A 24,391-nucleotide genomic window follows, 5' to 3' on the forward strand; every position below is an offset into this window, starting at 1 on the left:
TGTGAGGCCAGGGTGTTTTTTCTTCCTTTGTGAAGCAAGTAGAAAATATTTATGACCTTAAACATTTTTAATATTGATTTTTAAATTCATAACATCTTTACATGAGAAGCTAGAGGAGGGGGTCAACTACTAAAAGAGGAATATGGTTAGGAAGGTCTATAAAATCAGCTTTTACAGGGTCAAAGTGGGTTAAAAACTGAGACGAGCACCTGACCCACCTTAGCGAGGTGCTCACATAGTGCCATCTGCAGATGGCATGGTGGTTGTGGTTATAACTGAGGTGCATTATAATATGGGTCCTGCTTCCCCGATTTCAAGAGACAGAGCAGTTCCCTGTGACCCAACGATTACAACTCAATGAATGTGTTCCACCGAAATAATCAGAAGGGCATACAAAAAGTAAGGTTCATGATTAAAGATAAAATACTGAAAATAAAATGTCAGTGGCAGGTGTGTGTGTGTGTGTGTGTGTATACATATAAAATGGTTAATTATTATATAATAATGTGCAGATATTATACACCTTGTAGAAGAGAAGTGCTTAACATGTTGCTAATTAAAAGAAACTAGCCCTGTAAATATTATTCACACATACCTTTCAACTGTTTTCTTTGGAAGCTCATATTTACCCTTAAAATTCTTTTGAGGATGAGTATTTTATTTATTTTTAAGTTTAATTTCATTTTTGATGGGCAAATAATAATTGAATATATTCATAGGGTACAATGTCATGTATTCATTGTGCAGTGATCAAATCAAGCTAATTAACATATCCATCACCTCAAAGAGTTATCATTTGTTTGTGGTGAGAACATTTAAAGTCCTGTCTGTTAGCTATTTTGAAAAAGACAATACATTATTATTAGCTACAGTCACCATTCTTGCAGTAGATCACCAGAGCCCATTCTTCCCATCTCACTGAAACTTGGCACCCTTTGACCAACATCTCTCTCCTGTCCACCCTCACCCCAGCCTCTGGTTGCTTGACCATTTACTTTCCACTTGGCTTAATTCCTCTTACCAGCATCTCATGATAAATGTATTATTGTTGCCATCATACCCTTTGGCGTTTTGCTCAGCTTTTGCCGAAAATATTGTTTTTCAATCTTTGATAATAACATGAATAGTGCTGGTATTTAAAAAAATGCCTGATAAAAGGCCCAGTTATGTGAAGTCATTGCTAAACAAAGCCAGTCACGTTAACTCAGATAATTTGGAACATAAGAAAATAAGCAGCCTTTGCCAATGGCAAAGATCAGGGTGGGGAGAAAACACATTTTGTTTCAAGCTTCTACGAATATTTTATAGGTCACGGGGAATGAAGAAACCAATGAAAATCCACATTTAGTACAATTCGTCTGAACCCTTTCAAAGTTTCATTCCTTCAAAAGCCAAGTAAGGGCTAGTTTTCACATATCTTCCAAATGAGTAACAGTTGTAGGGAAATGTTTTATTTCTTTTGAATGGAAAATAATAGTAATTTCTTGCTTTTAATAAAATGATGTGGTGTTAACTGTTAGCGCTTTGAATATTAATGAGATTAATTGCCATCCTTTTATATTTTATATAATTATATATAAAACTATATGTGATAATATATCTGCATATATATATTCTAACGATAAATCCTTTATGTAATGTCATAAGTCCATAAAATACAAAGAAAAATGTGAGTGTCATTGTCCCTTCTAGCTCTTTCTCAGATTATAGAGACCAGGATTTTCCATTTTTTCCTATGTTTAAAACTTTGGTGACAGCTAGAGATAATTATGTACGCATTGTTCTTGGATATAGCACATAGATTCTGGCCTATTTAAAGGAAGTAGCAAGTGAATATTGGTGTTTGTTTTCAATGCCTGGCCTTAACGATACTAATGTGCTCTACTGGTCATCAGCCAAATGCTGAAAGTTCCAGCAGTGTTAAATCAAGGTAGCTATTCCTTTGGGTCTTTCTACCATGTAATTTTCTATTCTAAATATACAAGGCAGTAGTTTCTAGCTATTCTTTTAATCATGTAAGATCTTGTTTTTATTTCATCTTAGCTATGTGCTGAGCTGATTTTTAACATCACATGGGTTCTAGCTTTAAAATTAAATCATCCATTGGAACACATGCAAAACACTCTATGTTGTTTATCAAAGAGATGGCATAGTGCCTGGGTAATAGTACGCACTCACTAAATATTTGTTAAATGAGTAAATGAAAAGAATAATATGCTAAGAAGACAATATTTTTGAGAAATATTTTTCAAGAGTTATTACTTATCTTTTCTGTAAGGTTGTAAAGGGATTCTTTTAAAATCTTAATCATATTTTGATTCTGGACTACTTTTTATAATTTGCTTTTATCTATAAGAATTTTAGAAAAATATTATTTTCAAACTTGTAAATTTTATTTTTATTTTTAAATGAGACAGGGTCTCACTCTGTCACCCAGGCTGGGATGTAGTGGCACAGTCTCCACTTACTGTAACCTCTGCTTCTAGGCTTAAACAATCCTCCCATCTCAGCCTCCCGAGAAGCTGGAATCACAGGTGCACCCTACCATGGCTGGCTATTTTTATTTTCTCTATTTTTGATGCTGACAGGATGTCACCCTGTTCCCCAGGCTGGTCTTGAACTCTTGAGCTCTAATTCACCTGCTTTGGCCTCCCAAAATGCTGGGATTACAGACATGAGCCACTGTGCCTGTCTATTTTCAAACTTTTGATTTACCATAAGCAATATTCTTTCTTTCAAGTTCTAAGAAAGTTTTTCATTCATTCAATTGCATATTCATTCTTTCAAGGCATACATTATCTAGTGTGTGTGTGTATATATATATATACATATAGTTAAACATTGTAGAAATGTAAATAAGGCAACTACAGAACCTGGTCTCAGAGAGCAGTCAATTATTAAGGGAAGACAGGTAAGAAAATAAAATAAAATAAAATAAAATTTGACAAATAAAATATGATACTACAAGAATCCATATGTTTTAAAAACAGCAGGGGATCTTAATCTAATTAAGACTTAAGGAAAGATTTTCTGTGTATGTGATAGATTGAGATTGGAGGATGAGTAGAGTTGGTGATGAAAAGCGAAGAAAAAGCACAGGTATTTAGCTGATGTGTTACTATGTGTCAAGTAAGCAAAATGCTTACCCAGTTCATATGAAGTTCATATGCTAAAGAGAGGATAGTGACAGGAATGATAGAATGGAAATTCCACTTAAGGAACAAAAATATGTTAGCTTCTGCTATATTTTTTAAATTAGGAGGACAAGAGATGGCATATAAGTCTAAATAAATACTCAGTTTGTTAAACTGTAGAGGATTTTGAAAGTAATTTCAAGGGATTTGGACTTTAATGTGGGGACAATAGTTAGCTACCAAATGGTTTTACAATGGGATGGTAAAATTTGTGAGTACACTGAATGACTTCATGGAGACTCAAGACCGGAGAGAGAGAGAGAGAGAGAGAGTAATTCATAGGCTGGGGCAGATATCAATGTGAGAAATGATGGATGGAAAGAGATTAAAGAATGGAACACTAATTTGATGTAGAAGCAACTAGACTTGGTGAATGATATATGGAAGTCAGAAACAGAGATATATTGAGAGTTGTTGAGAGTTTTTATCATGAACAGATGTTATATTTTGTCAAATACTTTTTCTACATTTATTGAGATAATTATGTATTTATCCTTTATTCTTTAATGTAGTGTATCACATTTGTTGATTTATGTATGTTGAGCCATCCTTGAATTCCTGAAATAATTGCCATGTGATCATGCTGTGTGATCTTTTTACTGTGCTGTTGAATTTGGTGTTCTGGGATTTTGCTTAGGATTTCTGCATGTTCATCAGTAATAGTGGCCCGTATCTTTCTTTTCTTGTAGTGTCCTTTTCTGACTTTGGTATCATGTTAATGTTGGCATTGTAAAATAAATTTGGTGGTGTTTTCTTTGCTACATTTTTTTTAGAGTTAGAGAAAGATTGGTTGTAATTCTTAAATGTTTTATAAAATTCTTTAGTGAAGATATCAGGTCCTGGTCTTTACTTTGATAGGAAATTTTTGAGAACAGATTTAATTTTCTTACTTGTTATTGATTTGTTCAGGCTTTCTGTTTCTTCTTGATTCAGTTTCATCAGGTTTTATATTTCTAGGAATTTATCCTTTTCTTGTAGGTTATCTAATTTGTTGACACATAAGAGTTTGTACTAGTCTCTTATGAGCATTTCTGTGATATCAGTTATAACGTCTACTCTTTCTAATTCTATTTATTAAAAGGATTTCATTTTTTTCTTAATCTAGTTAAAGATTTATCGTTTCTTTTTCTTTTCAAAAAGAAACTCTTAGTTTCATTGATCTTTTCTATTGTTATTTTTTTCAGTCTCTATTTATTTCTGCTCTGACCTTTTTACTTTTTTCTTTTCTTTTCTTTTCTTGAGCTCTTACCCAAGCTGGAGTGCAATGGCGCAATCTCAGCTCACCGCAACCTCCGCCTCCTGGGTTCAGGCAATTCTCCTGGCTCAGCCTCCTGAGTAGCTGGGATTACAGGCACGTGCCACCATGCCCAGCTAATTTTTTGTGTTTTTAGTAGAGACGGGGTTTCACCATGTTGATCAGGATAGTCTCAATCTCTTGACCTTGTGATCCACCTGCCTCGGCCTCCCAAAGTGCTGGGATTATAGGCTTGAGCCACCGCACCTGGCCCCACTTTTTTCTTAATGTAGGTGTTTATCACTATAAACTCCCCTCTTTAAACTACTTTTGTTGAATCCCTTAAGTTTTGGGAGGCTGTGTTCCCATTTTCATTTGTCTCAAGATGCTATTAAATTTCTTATTTAATTTCTTCTTAGATTTATTGGTCATTAAGAGGAATATTATTCAATTTCCACATATTTGCAAATTTTCAGTTATCTCCTGTTACCGATTTCTGATTCACATAATTGTGATTGGAAAAGATTCTCAGTATGATTTCACTTTTGCTAAATTTGTTTAGACTTGTTTTTTGGACTAATGTATGATCTATTCCAGAGAATGTTGCATGTGCACTTGAGAAGAATGTGCATCCTGCTCCTGCTGGGTGGAAAGTTCTGTATATGTCTCTTTGCTCTATCTGGTCAAGTCTAATGTTTTCTAAATGATTTTCTAATTATCTATCCATTGTAAAAAATGGAGTATGGAAGTGCCCTACTTTTGAACATTTCTGTTAATTTTCCCCTTTATATATGTTAATATTTGCTCCAATATTGGATTCATATATATTTACAATTGTATCTACTCAATGAATTGATCCTTTTCTCATGATACAATGGCTTTTGCTGTCTCATGTGACAGTTTCCAATTTAAAGCCTTTTTTTTTAATGATTTAAGTATAGTTATCTCTGTGTTATTTTGGTTTTCATATGTATGGTTAATTTTTTGCCATCTCTTTAAGTCTATGTGTGCTTTAAAGATGAAGGAATCTCTTGTAGGTAACAGTTTGTTGGGTTTTATTTTCTTTTAATCCATTCAGACACTGTATATCTTTTGATTGTAGAATTTAATTCCTGTAAAGGAATTAAATGTAAATTTAAAGTAGTTATTGATACGTAAGGACTTACTATTACCATTTTGTTCATTGCTTTCTGGCTGTTTTTTGTTTTCATAATTTCATTTCTTCCTCTTTTGCTGCCTTTCTTTATGATTTGATGATATTCTATAGTGAAATACTTTGATTCCTCTTGCTTTATCTTTTGTACATCTGTAGATTTCAGGTTTGTGGTTACCATGAGGTGGATATAAAATATATTATAGTTGTAATAGCTTATTAAGCTCATAACACTTAATTTCTGTTGCATAAAAAAACTACACTTTTATTTCTCTATAAAGTGACTAAATCAATAAAAAGTAAAGATCCAGTGACATGCTAGCCATGGGACTTATTTTAGATCTAAGGATACACATAGGCTGGAAGTGAAAGGATGGAATGGTGGGCTGTGGCTAGATTCAGCAGAGACAAAAACTTTGAAGCCCTTAGAGGTGAAAGCTGTGACAGGTGGTACGTGACAGCAACAAGGATGTACTGTTGAGGTCCTCAGTAGTGAAAGCTGTTGGATCCTTTGCTGAGCAGGCATTTGGAGGCCACTATGGCATCTATCATGTGGCTGACATTTATGGCTTTTACCCTTTGTTCCTAGGCATCTACAGACATCTCTGCTATGCTGATCTCTCCAGTGATCTGCATGTGGTGAAACCAAAGCAGGTCTTACTGACACAGGGCTTCCAAAGTTTGGGGAAGCTGTTGGCTCACCCTGTTTTCTTCTTCCCCTATAGGGATTTGCAGGACACTTGGTGCTGAGCTGTGCCAGCACAGGGGATGGAATGATGGAAGTGTTCTTCTTATCCTTTCTGTGATGTCATTTGGTTTTTGTTTTTGTTTTCCCCCCTCCACTGAATTGTTGCATGTTTTTATCTGAGCTGAACTTCTGAACTATCCCAGAGCTATTTTCATTTGTGCATACTGATCTAATTGTTTTTTTTGTTGGGGGACAAAGGCAAGGATCTCATATTATCTCACAAAGTTTCAGTTTTTAGAAAATGAATAAAAATATAAGTAGCTATATATACATACATATATGTACATATACATATACTATATTCACACACATTTATACATACATGTATGTATGTACATATACAAATTCTATATATACACATATATGTATGTTTGTATATATACACATATATGTACATAATATACATATATACATATGTGTGTATATAAAAACACTTATTTTTTAAGTATGTATAACTAGTTATGTCTTCATTAATTTTCATATATAAAAAACACTTATTTTTAAGCATGTATAACTAGTTATGTCTTCATTAATTTTCATATATAATTAATATATATATATACATACATATGTATATGTATGTGTGTATTATGTTTTCATTAATTTTCTAGAACCTGAAACTTTGCAAGATAATGTGAAATGTGGTAGCTCTTTTTAGGGAATGTTAATATTTCATACTAAAAGCCTTTAACCCATTATATACATGTGTGTATTTCATATATATATATACACACACACACACATATATATGTATGTAGTATGTATGTATATAAGCAGGAAATGTTTTCACTGAACTTAAGGATTTTTTGAGTACAATGGGTAGTTCTCTGAAGTTAGAAATTTACTTCATGATTCATACCTGTATTCACAAGCTGTGGTGATCACAGGTGCATTTTCTGAGTTTGAAACTTCCTATAGATCCTTCCACATTCTTGCTAAAAATTAGATTTGTACATATAGTGATGAGAAGGAGGTATGGGGTTAAGTCTGACATAGCCATACATATACTAGTCATCTCTTTTAATCATGGAGGTAAGAGCATTCCAACCAGTTACCATGTTAAATCTGCATCTCCTAAATCCCACACATTGCAGCCAAAAGAGACATAAATGTACATTTAAAAAAATTTCTTTATGCTATTAAACTCTTTATAAAATGTTTTTGGCTTTGCATTCTCATAAATGTAAATTTAACATCTGGATGGAGAAGCTTGATTTCCAGCAAAAAAAAAAAAAATTCTCCCATTTGGCCTAAGTATCTTTAGAAGATCTAAGTAAGATGGACACTAGGGAAAGATTTAGAAGCTGTTATTTTTTCAGCTGAGTTGAATTTGACCATTTCATCACCCTTTTCTAACGACGAGCTTGAAAATGATGAAAGAGTAGATTTTTCTTTCATTTATCTTCACATAGAAACAATTTCCTGTAAGGTAAAACAGTTTCTAGTCCCAGATAGGAACAGAAATCCATTCCACTCTCACCTGCTTTAGTTTATGTTTAATCATTTTTTAAAGCAATGACTAAATATATTAAATATATTAAAAATATATTTTAATATATTTTAAATATATTAAAAATATATTTTAATATATTTTAAATATATTAAAAATATATTTTAATATATTTTAAATATATTAAAAATATATTTTAATATATTTTAAATATATTAAAATATATTTTAATATATTTTAAATATATTAAAAAATCAGGATATGGAACAAGAATTTTTTTCACATGAGTATATGCGGACATAAATTTTTTTGTTTTAAATGCTGTGGCTCAGAATCCTTTCTAAGTTTACATTTCAAGCTATTTTTTGAGATTAGTTAATAGAAGCACTTATACTAAGTAGAATGATGTTGACCTTCTATGGAAGTACATAATTAGTTCCAAGGTATTTTTGTTTTCTAGGGTGGTTTGTATTTACATAAATACTGTTGATAAAAATTTTACTTAAGTAAACAACATGTATATCCATTCAGTGTCCAAGTATCACCATAGCTTTTCCAGGTGCATGCTCCAATAATGGGCAACAGATTATACACTAGTAAGTGCTTTCAAATCGAAAATGGAAATACTCAGTTACTGTCAGTTCAATATTTAGTGCCAGATAGTTTACATTTCTGTGGTATCTGGATTTATTTGAAGTGTTTACTTCTTGGTTCTGTATCTCAGCAAAACTGATTTTTTTTTGTACTCTATGACAAATAGAGCCACCAATGTTGAAGACTTTCCTATAGTTTATTTTCAAAGTAAAACAAGCTAATTAAATCTATTTCATTGATTTAAGCTCAATGGAAAGTGCTGGAAAAGGCCATGGCTGACTGTGTTGATTTATTTTTGAAATCCAGCAAGTGGTTGCTTTTTCTTCCAAAGAGATAACCTGAAAGAAGTGGGCTCATCCCACTCATTTTCAAAATTCCTGGACTTGAGATGAAACTATCTTAGATGCATTCACAGAGCCTTTGATGTGTATTGTCCTTCTCTAAAGAAAAACATTGAGTATCCACCATTGTTAGACAGAAATCTAAAGAATGATGTCAGAAAGCTCAAGACCATTGGCTAAGCTCCAATGGAGATTTTTTTTAAATTCAGTTTTGATTTGGACCATATCCCACGTCTCCAGTTGTCTCAGAAAGGTGCTTATTGCTTTGAAGTTTAGCACATGCACAAAAAAAGTACATATTGAGCACAGGTGAGTTATATCACTATCAAGCATTTTTATTTTTATCAAGCATTTGTAATTTTTTTCAAGCATTTTAATCAAACATTTATGAACATTCATTGTATTTAGATTTTTTTTTTTCTGTTAGAATCTCACTCCATCACCCAGCCTGGAATGCATCATAGCTTACTGCAGCCTTCAACTCCTGGGCTCAAGAGATCTTCCTGCCTCAGCCTCATGAGTAGCTAGGACTATAGGCATATGCCACTGTGCCTGGCTGATTGTGTGTGTGTTTGTGTGTAGATGGTTATCTCACTGTTGCCTAGGCTGGTCTTGAACTCCTGGCCTTAAAAGAGCTTCCCAGCTTAGCCTCTTGAATAGCTGGGATTACAGGATGCATTAAAGATTATGAGCTAGCTATAGGAGAAGAAAAAGAAACTAAAAATCAGTGGCTGATGTCATCAAACTTCCAGCTAGTTTACTTGGTCCTATGTATTAAAATTTAAAAGATATAGTTCATCAAGTGCCAAATGAGTGGTAAAGGAAAAAATAACTTATTTAGAAATTACCTCGGGCAGTTATACACACATTCAGATTGTAGAAACAGAATGGGAAGAGCTTAAGGAAGTAGAAATAATGGACGCACAGGTCCAGGGGAAAGATGCTGTACAGACTTATGAAGGCAGGAAAGAAAATGGTAAGTTTGGTGGACCCTGACCAGAAGAGTTTGGATGTAGCACAGAGTATATAGAGGGAAGTTGATTTTGGTATGATTTGAGAAGTTCATTGCCTCTGCATTGTAGAAAGTCAAGAATGCTGTCTATAAATATTCTCTCTTTTTTTTTAATGATACCAAAAAAGACATTTGAGACTTTTAAATAGGTGGATGATGTATAAAGTATTTTTTAGAAAATTTAGAGTAGTCTGCAAAGTAGATTATAAAGTAACTGCTAATAATGTACCTTGATACATATCACTGCCCTACTGGACACTCAAATCTGAATCCTTCACTGTAATTTGTAAGGCCTTACACAGCTGATCCTTGCCTGTCTCCAAGCTCATGTCTTGCTCTAACCCTCACTTACTGGGCTCCAGCTCATTCTTACCTCCCAACCTTTGTCCTTGCATTCTCCCTGCTAGGAAAACTCATTCCCCATGTCTGAACCCTGTTATTTTTTTTTCCCATCATTCAGGATTGATCTCAAATTGGCTTCTGTTTCTCTGAACACATGATCTAATGTTGTCTGCTTTAACATCAGTCACTCTCTGTCATGCCAGCAGGCGTACACTTCTGACTACCTGAGGTCTTGTATGCATTAACTGTTTTGATACATCTCCTCTCAGTTAATAGTAAGCTCCTTAAAAAATGAGATTCCTCAAGAAAGGAATTCCGTCTTTAGGAATCCCATTTGTGTGTGTCTGTTCATTGCTTTATACATAGTACCTGAAAGAGTATCTGGAATACATACTCAATAAATATTGATTAAGCAAATGAATTGGTTGAAATGGGGTGAGATTGAAATTCAAGGCTTCAAGTTCTCCAAATTGTAGACTAAGAAGGGCCTAAATATACAGGTAAAGTAGTGGAAGTTCACATAATCCATACTGGCAATGTCTGCAGAACCAGAAGAACATTATTTGTTGATCCAGATATCCATGACTCACCTTCATAGTTAGGCAAACAAATGCAAAGAATGACCTTATTGTTTAAGGCTTCTTAGAGAGAATGGTACGTATTAGACAGGCATCTTTTGTCAGAGAAGTCATTGACCTGGAGACAGACATTTATCTGAACATTATACTTGGTTCAAACTTTAAAATTAATATATGAGTTATAACTTGTTAATAGGCAACTTGGTGTGAATATACACTTTCATTAATTTCCTAAATTAGTTATAATCTTTGATATCTTCTAATAAGACCCATTTTTTATTTTTAAACATTAGCATTACTAAACTGGTCCCATTTCATAAAAATTCATAATGGCACTTAAAATTGTCCCAAACCACTAGCATTCCTGCATAACGTAAGTCCAAAAAGAAAATAAAACAAAAATAAGCTTGCTAATTTGGACTAGAATTACATAAATTCAAACCCCATAGACTTTGTGGCCATCTTTTATTTTAACTATATTGGGCCATGAAGATCAATTAAAAACCAAATGTGAGCTAATAAAGATTTAATTTTTCAACTTTTTAATGGAATTAGTCATAAAGTTGTTTTCAACTATTTCAAGTTAGATAATAAACTGGCTTGACAGACATCTCCTGCTCTTTATAACCCGGGTAACTAAAAGTTTACAAAATCAGAGAGTACTTTTGAATATAATGAAGGAAAGTATATTTTAGATAAAATTTTGTAGAATGTTTATAGGAACCTGGAATACTTCCATTGTATTATATTTCTTTCCAATACCAACACATTTCATTATACAGATATGTACCCAACCTTCTACTCCATATGTGAGTACGGTTTAGTGGACTGAGGGGCTGTGACTCACATTTCCAGTGATGGTAGATTTTTGGCAAATGTTCCAAATGAATGGTTTGTAAAGTACAGCATAGAATCCCTGATGAAGCCTCCAGGTAGTCTGGAAACCGATCCAGACTCTAAGGTAAGATCCTTTAACTTATTGTGAGTTTCCCTGGCATCAGAGGAGAAAAAAAGAGAAGGAGAGTTGTTTGTTTTTTTCCCTAACCTTTGGAAATTTATGAAGAATAGCTTGTGGGCAGCTGAATAGTCTAGAATGTTATTGCAGCCACAAATGCCAACTTGAATCAGAAGTGATAGAATTGGATCCCACCATCCCTTAGCTTTCAACCATAGAAAGAAAGGCCACCCACAAGCACAAGCCAGGCAGAAAGAGGTGAAGGGAAGTTAAACCCCAGAAGATCTTACTGAAAAACAAAAGGCCACATCTGGTACTCTGCTTCTGTGGCCGCATCTCACAGTACCCACCAACAGCGTTCAGGTCAATTGCATATCTTTCTCATACTGAAGGACTGAATGCCAAGACTGGCTGTTCCAAGTGCAAAGGGGCAAATGCCAACGCTCTGGGGGAGCTGTTCTGTGAAAATGCATGGGAGCAGTTGTGGATGATAGTTTTAGTTTTTGATGTGATTCAAAGGAAAACATATGAAAAGCACTGACTCGCTTTGTGTTAGTAATTTGTACTATGCATAAGTCAGAATTAATATGACATAAAACACGGCTGGTACCTTCAGGCAAGACCCTCCCGTACCTAACTGTATCCCAAGAAGAGATCATCTGTTCTGAATTACTGCCACAGGCAGCCCTACTGTCTTTGCTGTGACCCTGCAAAAAAATATCATCAACCTACGTGCCTTGTGTGTACTCACTGGTGTCCAAGTAAGTAAGGGAAGAAGTGTGACCACATTCTCCTTCTGGCCCACTTTGAGGTTTTTGTGGCTGATGAGGTTTTGTCTTGACTTCTCTGACTGTCAGCCCTGGAATAGAAAGGCCCTTAGTATATTTGATACGTTTCAACTATTTTTTTTTGAATAATTTTGCAAGGGAGAAATTGATCTGGATAAAGGAGAAGGAGGAAATACCATCAGGCATTGGATAATGTTTTCCCTTTTTCCTCCCCACAGGATACACAATCTTCCTGATGATTTTTAATTACTTCAATTACTAATGCCTAAAGTATCAGCATATTATGAATGGTGCATTTGACTTTCAAATATCAGTCTGAATTTTTTAAAAACGAATTTTGTATTACTTCAGATACGTCAATACAAGGAGAGACTTCAGATAGGTCAATACAGGTCAAGGTATCCTTCAATACTCTGGTAACAAAATATATAATTTAAAATGTTATTTAAATATTTTTTATTGGATTGCATATCAAATATTTGAGTAACTCCAAAGAACATACACATATATATGTGTATGTATATATGTACATATATGCATTTCTATATATAGAAGTCTAATTATATAATATAGTATATATAAACATACGTATGTTAAGACTCATATATAGAAATAATACTTTTATATAGTTTCATTGAAATTAATTTTGGACTAGGAGAGTTGTAGATATTTCAAAACTCACTGATTATCAGAACAATTGTAAAAATAGTTTCCAATATGTTAAATAATTTTCTGTCTCCCCAAGTTTTAAATAGACATCTATTATGCAGGAGAAAAATTCTAAGTACCATTAAGAAATTTAAAAAATTAAGTGAAAAATATTTCTGTATTAAAAATTATGTCATAAAATGTAATAGCCAGAGTGACTTTGACAGGGAAGACTATAGAAGGGCACCGGAGAGAAATTGAACTGACTGTACAAATATGTTTGCAGGGTGTTGCTTTGTTTCAGTGTTACGTAAATTCTGCAAATCTAAAACAGAAAGTTTACGTAACAGATGCCAAGTCAATCTCTGCATGTGCTTTATCCTTTGTTACTTGGGAAATGATGGGCTTTTCACTTAATGATGCTGAAAATCACTCCAAGGACACGAAGCCAAATACGCGGGAGACCAATTGCATGGTGTAATTTGCAGACCATTGTTTATTTCTGTCATATGGCATGAACTTTGTTTAAAGGGCTAGTAGCACACAGTGTGTCATGTGAGGTATACGCTTTAAAAATTTTAACACAAGACTGTAACTCTGAACAATGGCTTAGAAACTAGTTGATATGGTTGGTAAAATAGTACTATTTAGATACTAAGTCTCATATCAAGCCTTTCACATAGAAATAGCAGGATAATTAGGACAAGAAATAAGTCAGTGATATTTTCAATCTCTGTGCTAAAAATCTTGTTTTTCAATCTAAAACATAATCCAAGAACTTATTTGCCAAACATTAAACATAATAAAAACATGGCGTGTTGTTTCGAATTTAGTGTATAGCTTTCACTTCATGAGCATTGACGTAACCTTTACATTGTGTTTGGGAGCATTATTTTTAGCTTGGAGGAGCAAAGCTACTTTGGGATTTTGGTCATCTTAATGATCTATATGCACTGAGTCAGATATATACATCATCACACTGGAGACTACGGCACATTTTCTAAAGGAATGGTGTTTCCTTTTTCTCCCTGGAATGGTATAAACCTGATTCCTCAACAGTCTCCCCAGCAATCTCAGCAACCTCTTAATGGTTTGGCCATTGCTGTGAAGGCATTTAACAAGGTTTATGCAAATAAATTTATTGATTATGTCACAGTATGGCCTAGTAGCAGAATATTTGTCTTGCCATTAGCTGTTTTTTAAGAAGATATAAATAACTTTTTGTGAACCATAGAATATGGAGTTTAATCTCTGGAGCTTACTGACATCTGCAATGACTGCAAGAAAGTTGATGACCTATTTTTGTAAATTCAGTATATCCATCTTGGAAGGTAATGGGAGTGAGAACACACAAGGATTAGAAGTGTTGAATTTTAGAAATTTTGAAGCAAAAGGGAAAATACTTCTGTAGAAAAATAAGAAAGTGATGGAGAATACATCAAAATTTTTGGAGCCTATATGCCTGTCATCATTAATTACTTCTATAAGGTATTGTATTTATGCCTTTCTTGTTTCTATTTTTCACATTTTGTATATTATGGCTTTTTTCCATATTTACCAACTACAATGTTGGAATAACCCCAAACTATTTTCTGAGGACAATATTGACCTTGTCTGCAGATACTCACTTTGATACATTCTGTGGGGAATTAAAAAGTAATCTGTTCAGATACAAGTCAATTTGTCTTCTTAATTAAAAAAAAAGTACGTGTGTCCTTTTAAATCTTACCAACCTTTCAAGTTCAACAGCAAGGACAATAAATCCATCCTTAATTAAAACCATAAAAACTTTGTACTGCAGGCATTTGCTAGAAAGTATAACCCTATATTTGCTGCTGTAAACATTTTAATAAAAGTTTGATAGTATTCACTGAGCATTGCTTGCAGGATGTAGACAATGTCCCACAGAATATTCTAAAAGCATTACATTTTATCCCTGGATTAAACTGGCTCATCAGAGAACCAAAATGCCAAGTACTTAAACTACATTGCCTTGGCTCCTTTTGAGACCATTTTTTTTCATAGAGAGAATTTACATTGATATTATGTCATACCAAACTTTGCATTTTATTGTAAAGCTACTTTGAAAACATTGACCATTATATAACATAACTTGAGCTTTGTGTGGACTCATGAGAAAAATTTCTTAAAAGATTATGATTATCACTACAAAAATATAAAATACATGAAAATAAAATGACAAATCTCTTCAATTTTAATATGAACACTATTTTACTAGTTTATTCAAGAATATGAAATATAAATAATACTATTCTATTCCAGGAGAAAAATAAATATTCCAAAGATGTAGAGACATAGCGTTCCTGATTTTGTACTGTGCAATCATTGAAATAAAGAAGTCTATATTAACATAAAGAAAATTGTAATTCCTCTTTCTAAAACATTACTATTTCTCAGATAAGGAAGGCTTAATATTTTCTTTCCATAGAGGCTTCGTTTGGTTGCCATTTGATCTTGAGGTAAATAATTATGTTCACTATTTTCCAGGCTTGACATTAAATGTTTAATAATATTGTCTTCTGTTATCATTCCAGTTCCGTGATCCCCTCACCCAAAGAACTTATCTTAATCATTTAACATGTAAATATTAACTAGCTTGGGGAAACTCTTGTACTATGATTTACTGTTAACTTATTCAATATTTTAAGTTCTAATTTTGCCATCTGTTTTGCAATATCTTTGCATGCAAGGAATATGTCTATGTATATGAATATGTGTGTGGGTGAGGAGGATTGTGTAATTTTAGTTTTAGAAGTAAAGACACATTAAACACCTCTTCTCTTAATATGCAATTTAATTCCTCTTTTTTAAAAAATTGTACTTTAGGTCATCCGGGGTACATGTGCAGATCATGCAGGACTGTTGCATAGGTACTTAATATGGCAAGGTGGTTTGCTTCCTCCATCCCCTGTCACCTATATCTGGCATTTCTCCCCATGTTATCCCTTCCCAACCTCCCCAACCCTACTGGCCCTCCCCTCCCCTCCCTCAACAGACCTCAGTGTTTGATGCTCCCATCTTTGTGTCCATGTGTTCTCATTGTTCAACATCCGCCTATGAGTAAGAACATGTGGTCTTTGATTTTTCTGTTCTTGTATCAGTTGGCTGAGAATGATAGTTTCCAGATTCATCCATGTCCCTACAAAGGACATGAACTTATCATTTTTTTTTTTGGCTGCATAGTATTCCATGGTGTATATGTGCCACGTTTTTTTTTTTTTTTTCCAGTCTATCATTGATGGGCATTTGGGATGGTTCCAGGTCTTTGCTATTGTAAACAGTGCCACATTGAAAATATGCGTGCTTGTGTCTTTATAATAGATTGATTTATAGTCCTTTGGGTATATACCCAGTAATGGGATTGCTGGGTCAAATGGAATTTCTATTTTTAGGTCCTTGAGGAATCACCACACTATATTCCACAATAGTTGAACTAGTTTACACTCCCACCAACAGTGTAAAAATGTTCCTATTTCTCCACATCCTCTCTAGCATCTGTTGTCTCCAGATTTTTTAATGATCGCCATTCTAACTGGCATGAGATAGTATCTCAATGTAGTTTTGATTTGCATTTCTCTAATGACCAGTGATGATGATCATTTTTTTTTTCTTTTTTTAATATATATTTTATTGTGTTTTAGGTTTTGGGGTCCATGTGAAGAACATGCAAGATTGTTGCATAGGTACATACATGGTACCTATGGTTTGCTGCCTTCCTCCCCATCACCTATATCTGGCTTTTCTCCCGTATTATCCCTCCCCAACTCCCTACCCCTTACTGTCCCTCCCCTAGAAAGTGCGGTGTTTGGTTTTCTGTTCTTGTGCCAGTTTGCTGAGAATGATGGTTTCCAGGTTTATCCATGTCCCTTAAATTGGGCCTTGCAATAAGCACTAAAAAATTATCTGCTTCTACATGTTGTTGATTCAGTCTGAGTTCAGATCTGTTATAGTGATGGAAATGAAAGTCTGAGTAAAGTGTTCAGTGATCTGAAAAGATGATTTAACTCGAATGAATAGTGGATGGCAAACTGCCATGTGTCTGACACTCTCGTAAGATATGAATGATCATGGTTTAAAGAAAAATTTAAGGCAAAAAACTGAGAATAATTGATTATGCCAATGTGATCCAGTCATTAATAATGTCTGCAGAAATATTATTTATTTATTGCATTTTAGGTTTTGGGGTACATGTGAAGAACATGCAAGATTGTTGCATAGATACACACGTGGCAGTGTGATTTGCTGCCTTCCTCCCCTTCACCTATATCTGGCATTTCTCCCCATGCTATCTCTCCCCAGCTCCCCACCCTCCACTATACCTCCCCTATTTCCCCCCAACAGACCCCAGTGTGTAGTGCTCCCCTACCTATATCCATGTGTTCTCATTGTTCAACACCCACCTGTGAGTGAGAACATGTGGTGCTTGATTTTCTGTTCTTGTGTCAGTTTGCTGAGAACGATGTTCTCCAGGTTCATCCATATTTCTACAAAAGACACGAACTCATCATTTTTGATGGCTGCATGGTATTCCATGGTGTATATGTGCCACATTTTCCCTGTCCAGTCTATCATCGATGGGCATTTGGGTTGGTTCCAGGTCTTTGCTATTGTAAACAGTGCTGCAATGAACATTGGTGTGCATGTATCCTTATAGTAGAACGATTTATAATCCTTTGCATATATACCCAGTAATGGGATTGCTGGGTCAAATTGAATTTCTGTTTCTAGGTCCTTGAGGAATTGCTACCCTGTCTTCCACAATGGTTGAACTAATTTACACTCCCACCGACAGTGTAAAAGTGTTCCTATTTCTCCACATCCTCTCCAGCATCTGTTGTCTCCAGATTTTTTAATGATTGCCATTCTAACTGGCATGAGATGGTATCTCAATGTGGTTTTGATTTGCATTTCTCTGATGACCAGTGACGACGAGCATTTTTTCATATGTTTGTTGGCCTCATGTATGTCTTCTTTTGTAAAGTGTCTCTTCATATCCTTCGCCCACTTTTGAATGGGCTTGTTTGTTTTTTTCTTGTAAATCTGTTTTAGTTCTTTGTAAATTCTGGATATCAGCCCTTTGTCAGATGGATAAACTGAAAATATTTTTTCCCATTCTGTTGGTTGCCGATTCACTCTAGTGGTTGTTTCTTTTGCCATGCAGAAGTTGTGGAGTTTGATTAGGTCCCATCTGTCTATTTTGGCTTTTGTTGCCAATGCTTTTGGTGTTTTGGTCATGAAGTCTTTGCCTACTCCTATGTCCTGAATGGTTTTGCCTAGATTTTCTTCTAGGGTTTTTATGGTGTTCGGTCTTATGTTTAAGTCTTTAATCCATCTGGAGTTAATTTTAGTGTAAGGTGTCAGGAAGGGGTCCAGTTTCTGCTTTCTGCACATGGCTAGCCAGTTTTTCCAACACCGTTTATTAAACAGGGAATCCTTTCCCCATTGCTTGTTTTTGTCAGGTTTGTCAAAGATTGGATGGTTGTAGATGTTTTGTGTTGCCTCTGAGGGCTCTGTTCTGTTCCATTGGTTTATATCTCTGTTTTGGTACCAGTACCATGCTGTTTTGATTACTGTAGCCTTGTAGTATAGTTTGAAGTCCAGTAGTGTGATGCCTCCCACTTTGTTCTTTTTGTTTAGAATTGACTTGGCTATGCAGGCTCTCTTTTGGTTTCATATGAAGTTTAAGGTAGTTTTTTCCAGTTCTGTGAAGAAGGTCATTGGTAGCTTGATGGGGATGGTCAAATCTGTAAATTAATTTTGGTTTAGGCTTGAGAGAAGACAAATGTACAGGAATTTATCCATTTCTTCCAGGTTTACTAGTTTATGTGCATAGAGTTGTTTGTAATAATCTCTGATGATGGTTTGAATTTCTGTAGAATCTGTGGTGATATCCCTTTTATTGTTTTTTATTGCATCTATTTGGTTATTCTCTCTTTTCTTTTTTATTAATCTTGCTAGTGGTCTATTGTTTTTGATCTTTTCAAAAAACCAGCTCCTGGATTTATTGATTTTTTGAAGGGTTTTCTTGTGTCTCTATCTCCTTCAGTTCTGCTCTGATCTTAGTGTTTTTTTTGTCTTCTGCTAGGTTTTGAATTTTTTTGATCTTGCTCCTCTAGCTCTTTCAATTTTGACAATAGGGTGTCAATTTTAGATCTCTCCTTTCTTCTCATGTGGGCACTTATTGCTATATATTTTCCTCTAGAGACTGCTTTAAATGTGTCCCAGAGATTCTGGTATGTTGTGTCTCCATTCTCGTTGGTTTCGAAGAACAGCTTTATTTCTGCCTTCATTTCATTGTTTATCCAGTCAACATTCAAGAGCCAGTTGTTCAGTTTCCATGAAGCTGTGTGGTTCTAAGTTAGTTTCTGAATTCTGAGTTCTAACTTGATTGCACTGTGGTCTGAGAGACTGTTTGTTATGATTTCCATTCTTTTACATTTGCTGAGGAGTGATTTACTTCCAATTATGTAGTCAATTTTTGAGTAGGTGTGATGTGGTGCTGAGAAGAACGTATATTCTGTGGATTTGGGGTGGAGAGTTCTGTAAATGTCTATTAGGTTTGCTTGTTCCAGTTCTGAGTTCAAGTCCTGGATATGCTTGTTAATTTTCTGTCTGGTTGATCTGTCTAATATTGACAATGGGGTGTTAAAGTCTCCCACTATTATTGTGTGGGAGTCTAAGTCTCTTTGTAAGTCATTAAGAACTTGCCTTATGAATCTGGGTGCTCCTGTATTGGGTGCATATATATTTACGATCGTTAGCTCTTCTTGTTGCATTGATCCTTTTACCATTATTTAATGTCCTTCTTTGTCTCTTTTGATCTTTGTTGCTTTAAATTCTATTTTATCAGAGAAGAGAATTGTAACTCCTCCTTTTTTTGTTCTCCAGTTGCTTGGTAAATCTTCCTCCATCCCTTTATTTTGAGCCTTTGTGTATCCTTGCCTGTGAGATGGGTTTCCTGAATACAGCACACCGATGGGTTTTGGCTTTTTATCCTATTTGTCAGTCTGTGTCTTTTAATTGAGGCATTTAGCCCATTTAAATTTAGGGTTAATAATGTTATGTGTGAATTTGATACTGCCATTTTGATGCTAGCTGGCTGTTTGGCCCATTAGTTGATGCAGATTCTTCATTTTGTTTATGCTCTTTACCATTTGGTGTTTTTGGAGTGGCTGGTACTGGTTGTTTCTTTCTATGTGTAGTGCCTCTTTTAGGAACTCTTGTAAAGCAGGCCTGGGGGTGATGAAATCTCTGAGTACTTGCTTATTCGCAAAGGATTTTATTTTTCCTTCACTTATGAAACTTAGTTTGGCTGGATATGAAATTCTGGGTTGAAAGTTATTTTCTTTAAGGATGTTGAATATTGGCCCCCACTCTCTTCTGGCTTGTAGGGTTTCTGCTAAGAGGTCTGCTGTGAGTGTGATGGGCTTCCCTTTGTGGGTAACCCGACCTTTCTCTCTGGCTGCCCTTAGCATTTTCTACTTCATTTCAATCCTGGTGAATCTGATGATTATGTGCCTTGGGGTTGCTCTTCTTGAGGAATATCTTTGTGGTGTTCTCTATATTTCCTGGACTTGAATATTGGCCTGCCTTGCTATGTTGGGGAAGTTTTCCTGGATAATATCCTGAAGAGTATTTTCCATCTTGGATTCATTCTCTTCGTCACATTCAGGTACACCTATCAAACGTAGATTAGGTCTTTTCACATAGTCCCATATTTCTTGGAGACTTTGTTCATTCCTTTTTACCTTTTTTTCTCTAATCTTGCCTTCTCGTTTTATTTCATTGAGTTGCTCTTTGACCTCTGATATCCCTTCTTCTGCTTGGTCAATTTGGCTGTTGAAACTTATGTATGCTTCTGAAGTTCTCGTGTTGTGTTTTTCAGCTTCATCAATGCACTTATATTCCTCTCTAAGTTGTCCATTCTTGTTAGCATTTTGTCAAATCTTTTTTCAAGGTTCTTAGTTTCTTTGCATTGGGTTAGAACATGTTCTTTTAGCTCACAGAAGTTTCTTATTACCCACCTCTGAAGCCTGATTCTGTCATTTCATCACACTCATTCTCCATCCAGCCTTGTTCCCTTGCTGGTGAGGAGTTGTGTTCCCCTGTAGGAGGAGAGGTGTTCTGGTTTCGGGTGTTTTCATAATTTTTACACTAGTTTCTTTCCATCTTTGTGGATTTATCCACGTGTCATCTTTGTAGTTGCTGACTTTCAGATTGGATCTCTGAGAGGATGTCCAGATTGTTGATGATGATGTTATTTCTGTTTCTTATTTTTCCTTCTAACAGTCTGGCCCCTCTGCTGTAGGACTGCTGATGTCCACTCCAGGCTCTGCTTGCCTGGGTATCACCTGCAGTGGCTGCAGGACAGTAAGGGTTGCTACCAGTTTCTTCTTCTGCTATCTTTGTCCCAGAAGGATACCCACCAAATGTCAGTCTGATCTCTCCTTTATTAGGTGACTCTTTGGATATACAGGGGTCAGGGAGCTGCCTGAGGGGACAGTCTGTCCTTTATAGGAGCTCAAGTGCTGAGCTGTGAGCTCCATTGTTCATTCAGAGCTGCTGGGCAGGTACGCTTAAGTCTGCTGCAGCAGAACTCATAATCCCCTTTTTTTCCCCCCAGGTGTTCTGTCCCAAGGGGTTAGGGTTTTATTTATGAGTTTCCATTGAGCTGCTGCCTTTTTTTCATGGCCCTCCTGCGCAGCAAGGAGTCAGCCTAGTCACTGCCTGCAGAGGCTTTGCTGAGCTACCGTGGGTTCTGCCCAGCTGCCATGTGAACTTTCTGCAGTTCTGTTTATATGGGTGTAGTTAGAACTGCCTCGGCAATGGTGGCCCACCTCTGTAATGGCAGACTCTCTCTGTAATGGCGGGTTGCCTTGGCAATGACAAGCTGCCTCAGCAATGGCGGACTACCTCTATAGGGGTGGAGTGCCTCAGTTATGGTGGATGCCCCTCTTCCACAAAGCCGGACTGACCCGGGTATAGCTGTGCTTGCCGTGAAACTCTCAACCCAGGGCGTTTCCAATTGCTGGTTTTTTTTTTGTGTGTGTGTGTGTGGGGGGGGGGGTGGGCCCAGCAAAGCCTGTTCTCCTGGATCCCTGCCTCAGAGGCTTTTTTTTTTTTTCAGTTGAACAGTCGACTCTCTTCCAGGTGTTCCAAGTTGAAAAGGCACCGGGATCTGTGTGATTTCCTGTGCGGGGACCCATTGCACTGGCTGAAAGAGCAGCACTGAGATTTGTGGTGCTTTTTTGCCTGGGAATCTCCTGGCCAGCCTCCCTGTTTCAGTCCCCTTTTTAATCAGATGAATGGGCGACTCTGCCTTCCCAGAGCTCCGATCGCCAGCTAAAGGGGCACCCAGACCAGTGTATTTTGTATAGAGAACTGCTACACTGGGACACTGGCAAAACAGCCATGCCAGCCAAAACAGTTACACTGGCAACCCATGGGGCTCCTCCGCCTGAGAATCTCCTGGTCTGTGGGCAATAAAAATCCATCTGGAAATGCAGCGTCCACTCACCCTTTGCACCTTCACTGGGAGCTGCAATCCTGAGCTTCTCCTAATTGGCCATCTTGGATCTTCTTCCTGTCTGCAGAAATATTAAACACTTGAGTTTAACATTTTGTGTTTCTTTATATTGATCTATTTATGACATACTATATTTTATAGCTAGGATAAAATTCATCTCAAACATTTACTTGAACTCTGATGCTGGGAAACAGATTTGGCAAATGTTATAGGACATTTTTAACATACAGTTATGAGAGAATTTGTTCATCTGCATAACTAAGAGAAATCTTGTATTGTTAAATATAAGCTTACCTAGAGAATAAGAGAGTATTTCCATTATCCTTATGAAATTTGAAAAGGCAAACAGCTGACTTGATGAAATTGGCATTTAGAGAGACAAACTAAATCATCAAATGTACTTGTATAGTTTGTGCCAATTGAATATACATACTTAAAATCACACATTTTATAAATGTTAATTTGTAAATGTTACTTTTTACCACTATCACATTTCATGAAAAAAAAATAAAGTTACCATCCTTGTCATCAGTGTCTTTGTAATTATAAAATACACTTTTTGGGTATCTAGTCAATTTTCAGAGCTCAATATCTTCTAAGTTACTTTAGATGGAACACATTTTGATTCTGATCCCCTACTGCAAAATTACCCATTTGTGAAATATTAGGGTGTGTGTATATATGAGATATATATGCATGTCTTTATATATATGTCTTTATGTATATATGTCTTTGGTGTTGGTATCAGAGTAATTCTGGCTTCATAAAAGAAATTGCAAAGTATTGTCTCTTTTTTATTTTTATGGAAGAGTTTTATTCATTTGTATTTCTTCTTCATTAAATATTGGGTAAAATTTAGCAAGAAAATTATGGACTCTGTGGGGGTTAAAACTACAATTCCAATTTTTTTGAGAAATAGAGATCTGTTCAGGTTAACATATTCATGACAAGCTTTCATAATTTGTGTCTTTTAAGATGTGTTCATTTTATATAAATTATTAAATTTTGGTATAAAATTGTTGACAATATTTTATTCCTATCTATTTAATACCTTTAGTATTTGAAGTGGTGCTTTTTCTCTTATTGGTAATTTGTGTCTTCTCTTTTTGTTGTAAGACCAGTCTTACCAGAAATCTATCAACTTTTTTGAAATTGCTAAAAAATGACTGGTTTTATTGATTTTTCTCTATTGTTTTCTTTGTTCTGGTTGACCAGTGACTACATTAATCTTTATTATTTTCTTTCCTCTTCTTTTGAATTTAATTTGCTTTCTTTCCTATTAATTTCTAGAGGTAAGATCTATAATACCCAAATTTTCCACTCCTAGGTATTTAATGTAAATAAAACATATGTCAACATGGAGTCTAGGTGAGTGTTAATATCAGTATTACTACTAATTAACTAGCAGCAGCCATCTCAGGTTTCTTTTGACTTTCATTAGAATGCCATATATATTACTTTTTTTTGTTAACTTATTTGTGTCTTTATATTTAAAGTCCTTTTATTGCAGGCAACATACAGCTGGGTTTTACTTTTCTATTCGCTCTGACAGTCTCTGCCTTCTAACTGGATTGTTTAATGCATTTGCATTTAATTAGATTATGGATATCATTAGATTTGTGGCTACCATTTTGCTATTTGCTTTCTATTTTCACATCTGTTTTCTCCCCTTTTCATTTTTGTCTGCATTCTTTGGATCAAATAAATATTTGTCATAAATCTACTTTATCTCCTTTGTTGGTAAACTTAGCAATTACTTTAGTGGTTTCTTTAGGATTTATTTTCTGCAGCTTTAATTTATCACAGT

Source organism: Callithrix jacchus, chromosome 3, assembly GCF_049354715.1.
Source record: "Callithrix jacchus isolate 240 chromosome 3, calJac240_pri, whole genome shotgun sequence".
Lineage (NCBI taxonomy): Eukaryota > Metazoa > Chordata > Mammalia > Primates > Cebidae > Callithrix > Callithrix jacchus.